This window comes from Schistocerca americana, chromosome 6, assembly GCF_021461395.2.
Source record: "Schistocerca americana isolate TAMUIC-IGC-003095 chromosome 6, iqSchAmer2.1, whole genome shotgun sequence".
NCBI lineage: Eukaryota > Metazoa > Arthropoda > Insecta > Orthoptera > Acrididae > Schistocerca > Schistocerca americana.
The window spans coordinates 510,372,562-510,379,314 of record NC_060124.1 but is presented as its reverse complement, the minus strand read 5'-3'; the positions used below and the strand labels follow the sequence as shown (position 1 = coordinate 510,379,314).

Below are 6,753 nucleotides of genomic sequence, written 5' to 3'. Positions count from 1 at the left end.
CGGCTTCGCAGTTCGCACAAAGTCGTGGTAAGGGAGATGGGAGGAGCCTGTCACAACGTCCTCCTCCCGCCCTCCCACCCCTCCCCCCCCCCCACAAAAAAAATAAGCTGTACTAAAGGAAAATGTGACCTTGGAAGCTAATGATGTAATTAGTACTTTTTTTGAGTCATCACTCTTCCGACCGGTTTGATGCGACCGCCAAGAATTCCTCTCCTATGCCAATCTCTTTACCTCAGAGTAGCACTTGCAAACTGCGTCCTCAATTATTTGTTGTTTATATCTCAATCTCTGTCCTTGTCTACAGTTTTTGCCCTCTACAGCTCCCTCTAGTACCATGCAAGTCAGTCACTGATGTCTTAGCAGTTGTCCTATCTACTGTCCCTTCTCATTGTCAGTGCCGTCCACACATTTATTTCCTCTCCGATTCTGAGCAGAACCTCCTCGTCCCTTACTTTAGCAGTCCACCTAATTTTCAACATTCGTCTGTAGCACCACCTCTCAAATGATAACGTTGAAAACTGAAGAAGTGAATTAAAATTTGTGCTGCGGCCGGGACTCTAACCCGGGTCTTCTTGCTTACTAGGCAGATATGCTGACCGTTACACTACCACAGCATTATGGTGAACACAGGTGCACGAACTATCCACGTCAAATACCCTCCCCAACAGAAACTCCAATTCACATCTCCCCTTATATTGTCACTATTAGCAGGGCTCTCCGACATTGGAATATCACCCCAGCATTGGACGTGGGGGGCAAGTGCTATCCTACATGTGATCGTATAGATCTTAAATTAAATTTTCCCTGGTAATAGTGGCAATATAAGGGGAGAGGTGAATTGGAGTTTGTGTCGGGGAGGGTATTTGAATGGGGTAGTTCGTGAAGGTATAATGGCCATAATGCTGTGGTGGTGTAATGGTTAGCGTACCTGTCTATTAGCGCCGGCACGGTAGCTCAGCGTGTTCAGTCAGAGAGCTGGTTGGCCTCTGTAATGAAAAAACTGAGTGGAAGGATCAACAAACGAACTTGAACGGAAGCCATGAGACGTCCGCACCGACCAAACACAACTATCAACAACGAAAAAATTGCAACACAAATTTTAATTCACTTCTTCAGCTTCCAACGTTATCGTAGATAAATTAGAGACTTAAGGAAAATTTAATTTAACCTCTCAAATGATTCGATTCTCTTCTGCTCCGGTTTCCCACAGTCCATGTTTTACTACCATACGATGCTGTGCTCCAAATCTACGTACTCAGAAATTTCGTCCTCAAATTATGGCCAATGTTTGATACTGCTAGACTCCTCTTGGCCAGGAAGGCTCTTCTTGTCAGTGTTAGTCTGCTTTTTATGTCCTCCTCGCTCCGTCCGTCATTGGTTATTTTGCTGCCTAGGAAGCAGAAGTAGCTAGAAGTTTTCAGAGCCTAAATTTGCGAGCGCCAGTATGACCTCCGCAGTGCTGGCCTAGGTTGCTGCAGAGCCACGCCCACCCTGTTGGCCAATTAGTGCTCGCGATCGCACTACAAAGCCCGGTGCGCTGCAGCTCTGCTTTCATTTGTGTAGTCGCCGTGGTCTCATATCGTTTGCTTATGACCTCGTATTTCACTACGCTTTAGGTATTTGCTTTTGAATTACCTCTCTGATCTATGCTACGCTGTCCTCCGTTGTCTGTTTTCCACTTGTTGTTGTCCTCCTGTTCCTATTCGGCTAACCGCTGCTGATGGTCCCTGGCTAGTCAACCAGACTCTGCTGATTCTTTGAGTTGTCCCCAACCCTTGTCAGATTCCAATGAAAATAGTCTGCAACAATAAAATACTTAAAAATCGAGTGAGAAATTTTCCACACGCAGGGCTACTGAGAAATAACTGTTTCAGGGAAAATAAATTTTTAATGTCACACGCTTTTAAATCAGATTGTGAAGTATAAAATAATTCCTCCTAATTCCGTACTGATTCCTAATCCCATACGGTTAATTCAGAAAATTATTGACTGTGAAATTTTAATAGCTATTAAAATAATTGTAAGATACAAAATTTGTGGTGTACGTGCAATTAAGAATAGTAAGGACGCGAAGTAATGATAAACCAATTATGAATAACATTCGCCGCGTGTTTTTCGTCATCAATCTTTTATTTTCATAGGTAGTAAAAATACACGATTGCAATACTTAAGAATTATGTTCATGGTGTTAGGAACTGTGTGACGCTAAGAGAAATTCTTTTTATATTTTTTTGGCCGGTTTAAACATATGTCCTATTAAAAAGTTGTTCTTGTTTAAATAATCATTTTCACTGTGGTCATTTCGTGAACTATGTATGGAAGTAATATATTAACCGACTCTCATTAGAAAGTTCGTCCCCAGGATTTTAACAGTAAACCTCTCTGTGATGCATAACGCCTCGCTTTCCTCTGAACTTCTTTGAGCACTCGCAGTTAACATACCCATGTTCAATCTTCTCTATCTCTTCTATTAATCCAACCAAGTAACGACACAAGCCTGATGAACGATATTATAGTCACTGTAATCGTAGCAATTTCATGAAAGTAGACATTGTATTGTGTAGAAGATTGAAGAAAAATCAGATAGATTTGTCGATCTGGTAAAAACATTCGGTAATGTGAAATGGTGCAAGATATTCGAAACCGTTAGAAAAGAGACGTAAGACGTAGTGAAAGACGGGTAATATACAATGTGTATAAGAACCAAGAGTAAACATTATAGTGGAAGACTAAGAACGAAGCATAGGGATAACAAAGGGTGAAAGACACGGATGTAGGTTCGCCCATACTCTTCAAGCTACACGTGGAAGAATATGGTCATAAAACGAAGGTTAAAGAGTGGGCTGAAAAGACATCAGTGGTAAGATTCCCTGAAGAGATTACTATCCTCAGTGAAAGTGAAGAAGAATTCATGAATTGAATGGAATGAACTGACTAATCAGTACAGAATATGGATTGAGAATAAATAGTAGAAAGACGAAAGTAATGAGAAGTAGCAGAAATGAGAATAGCGAGAAGCAACATCAGCATTGAAGTTCACGAGAAGAAATTTCTGGTAAAAATTTCTGGAGCATAGCGTTGTGTGGTATTGAGACATAGACTGTGGGAAAACCGGAACCGAAGATAATCGAAGATTTTGAGATGGTGTGCTACAGAAGAATGTTTAAAGTTAGACGGACAGGTAAGGTACGGTAAGAAATGAGGAGGTGCTCAGCAGAATCGCCCAAGGAAAGGAACACAAATAGAAAATACCGACAAGAAGAAGGGATAAAATTGTAAGACATCTGTTACAACATCAGGGTATAACTTCCATGGTACTAAAGGGTGACGTAAATGGTAGAAACTGTAGAGCAAGACAGAGATTGCAGTACATCCAGCAAATAATTAAGGGTGTAGGTTCCAACTGCTACTCTGAGATGAAAATTTTGGCAAAGGCGACGAATTAGCGGTGGGGCGCATGAGACCAATCAGAAGACTGATTACACCAAAAGGAAATAGTTTGTAGAGTGCGCAGTCTAATATTCATTAACGTTTTTGGAAAGGTAGTGGTATACTAAGAAACTTTAATACTTTATTGACACTCAGCAGTCGGACTCACAAAAGCAGCATTAAGTGAAGAGTCAGACGATATTTTATCAAGGTAACTGATAACCATATGTCATGGACATACTTTTAGTAAGTTTCCCCATAATGTTAATTAATTGATTATAGTTACTCATAATGTCCATTACTACATTGTGTGCTCAAATTTCTCCAAGTTTATAAAATTTCAAAAAAAAATTAACCTTTTCAAATTACAAAAAATTTAACCTTAGAGACGGTAATTTGAAGAAAATTAGTGAGGTAAGACAGCTTTCGTAAAAATTACCCGTAGTTGCAGTGAATCAATTTACAACTGTATAATAGCTTTTTACTTTCATTTTTACTATGTTTCCCGAAATTTATCCTATTTTACCCGGGAAGATCACGATTTCCTTTGACCGTTTATTTCCCAAAATTATTCACGCCACCTTCGCCTGGCCTCACCATCAAATAAGTACTTTTACCTATAGGCACGAGATACGAGTCAGCTCGCTCATTTATATAAATGATATGCCCTCTAGTATTACAGGTAACTCTAAAATATTTCTGTTTGCTGATGACACTAGTTTGGTAGTAAAGGATGTTGTGTGCAACATTGGGTCGGTTTCAAATAGTGCAGTACATGACCTAAGTTCATGGTTTGTAGACAATAAACTATCGCTAAATTACAATAAGACTCACTTTTTACGGTTTATAACACACAATTCCACAAAACCTGACATTTTAATATCACAGAACGGGCATATGATTAGTGAAACTGAACAGTTCAAATATCTAGGTGTTCAGATAGGTAGTAAACCGTCGTGGAAAGCTCACTTTCAGAATCTTGTTTAAAGACTTAATACTGCCATTTTTGCTATTCGAACGGTATTAGAAGTGAGTGATCGTTCGACACGAAAATTAGTCTACTTTGCTTATTTTTATCCGCTATTGTCGTATGGTATTATATTTTGGCGTAAGTATTCCCATTCTAAAAGGATATTTTTGGCTCGGAAACGGGCGGTTCGGGCAATAAGTGGTGTTAGTTCACGAACCTCTTGTCGACCTCTGTTCACGATTCTGGGTATTTTGACATTGGCTTCTCAGTACGTATATTCGTTATTGTCGTTTCTTGTTACCAGTATTAGTTTATTCGCAAGAATAAGCAACATTCACTCGGTTAATACTCTGCAGAAATCAAACCTGCATTCGGATCGGACTTCCTTAACTCTTGTGCAAAAAGGTGTGCAGTATGTTGCTGCATCCATTTGCAAGAAGCTGCCGCTCGCATTTAAAAATCTTAACAGTAATCCACGTTCTTCAAATCGATACTGGAGAGTTTCCTCATGGGTCACTCCTTCTATTCTGTCGAGGAGTTCCTTGAAAAATTAAGCTGATTTTTATTGTATTGCTGATAGCGTTTACTTAAACTTATGGACTGACATTTTTAAGGTTCATGAACATTTATTTTTATCTGTTATTACGTTTATGTTGTGTTTCATGTACTGACAAGTTCCATGACCTTGTAGATTTGCTTCTCAATTTGGTCCTACGGAACTTGACGAGTAAATAAAAAAAATTATAAATGAATAAATGTACGGTCGAACAAATAACTAAAATTTCAGAAAATTTGGATGATATTTTTGAGAGAAAGTGCTTCACCAATTGAGCACGTCAATAACGCGGTGGTTCATCTCTGGTCCATATGCGAGCAGTTAATCGGCTTCCTATTGATTGATAGTCGTTGTATGTCCTCCTGAAGGATATTGTGTTTTAAATTCTGACCAATTGATGCGTTAGATGGTCAAAATCCCAAGCTGGTTGGAGGGCCGTCCCAGTAATGCTCCAAGGATTCACAGTTGTGTGGAAATCTGACGACATTGCTGACTAGGGTTTGGGAAACACGAAGACAAGCAGCAAAAACTCTTACCGCGTGCGGGCGGGCTAAGTCTCGCTGAAGTGTAAGCCCAAGGTGGCTTACCAGGAAGGGCAACAAACCAGAACATACAATATCGTCTAAGCACCGCTATGCTCTAAGGGTACCAAGGATGACCACCAAACGGGTCCTGTTATGAAATGGAATGACAGCCCAGTCCATCACTCCAGGTCGTCGAGCCGTATGGCGGGCGGCAAGTAGATTGGTCTCCCATTGCTGACTAGGGTGCCTCCAGAGACATCATCTCTGGACATCGGGGGTCAGTTCGAAGCAGGACTCGCCAATGAAGGCAATTCTACTCCAGTCAATAAGATTCCAGGCTGAATATGCCTTCGAATACTGAAAATGGGCTTATCGGTATATAGAGGTCAATGGGAAGCCGGCGCAACGGGCGACTTGAGCTCAGCTCCTTCCTTGTAACCCATCCATTAATGGCCATTGAGGTCACTCAAGCACCAGATGCACGTCGGATAATGGTGAATCCGGGGTTCTGAGTGCCTCTCTGACGATTTCTCGGTCCTCACGTTCTGTTATCTGTCTAGATCGACCGCTTCCTTCTTCACACTGTGTTTGGCAATGGTTCATCTATTCCCGCCGACATTGTCCAATAGTGGCATCGCTTCTATTCAAATGCTGAGAGATTCGCTGGTTACTCCAACCGGTTTCTATCAGCCGAACGAGATGTCCTCTCTCAAATGCAAACACCAAAGAATATTGAAACTACAATGAAATCTAGACCATTAGCTGCTTACAGGCGTTGATAAATATCAACGTGGACAGTTGAAAATGTTTGCCCCGACCGGGACTCCAATCTGGGATCTCCTGTTTACATGGCAGATACTCTATCCGACTGAGCCATCGAGGCCACAGAGCATAGTGCGACTCCAGGGACTTATCTCTGGGACGCTCCCCGTGAGACCCACATTTCCAACTTAGTGTCCATACCCTACATTTGTAGTGCCCCCTACCACTATACTCATTACTCACGGCCTGTAAGCAGCTAATGGTCTGGATTTCTGTCTAATTTTATTCCTCGAGAGCTACAAGATCACCAATGGTATCTATTTTTTCGGACGTGGTCCGAAAGAACAGATACCATCTCCATATAGATACGACTTACCAGCCAATGATCTTTTTCAGTGCCGATGCACTCACATTGCTCAAACTCTTACGGCTATCGTTAGATCGACTGCCGCGGGTAATAAGTATAGTGGGCAGGGCCACTAAAAATGTAGTCTTCGAGAGGTGCAAGATCA

The 6,753-nt window shown here is 41.2% G+C and overlaps 1 non-coding gene across 1 annotated transcript; it reads right to left on the bottom strand.

Annotated features, from left to right (window-relative positions):
• Nucleotides 1-541: 541 nt before the first annotated feature.
• Trnat-agu lies at nucleotides 542-614 on the bottom strand. The gene has a single exon. It is a non-coding gene; the product is annotated as a tRNA-Thr (tRNA).
• Nucleotides 615-6,753: the final 6,139 nt, after the last annotated feature.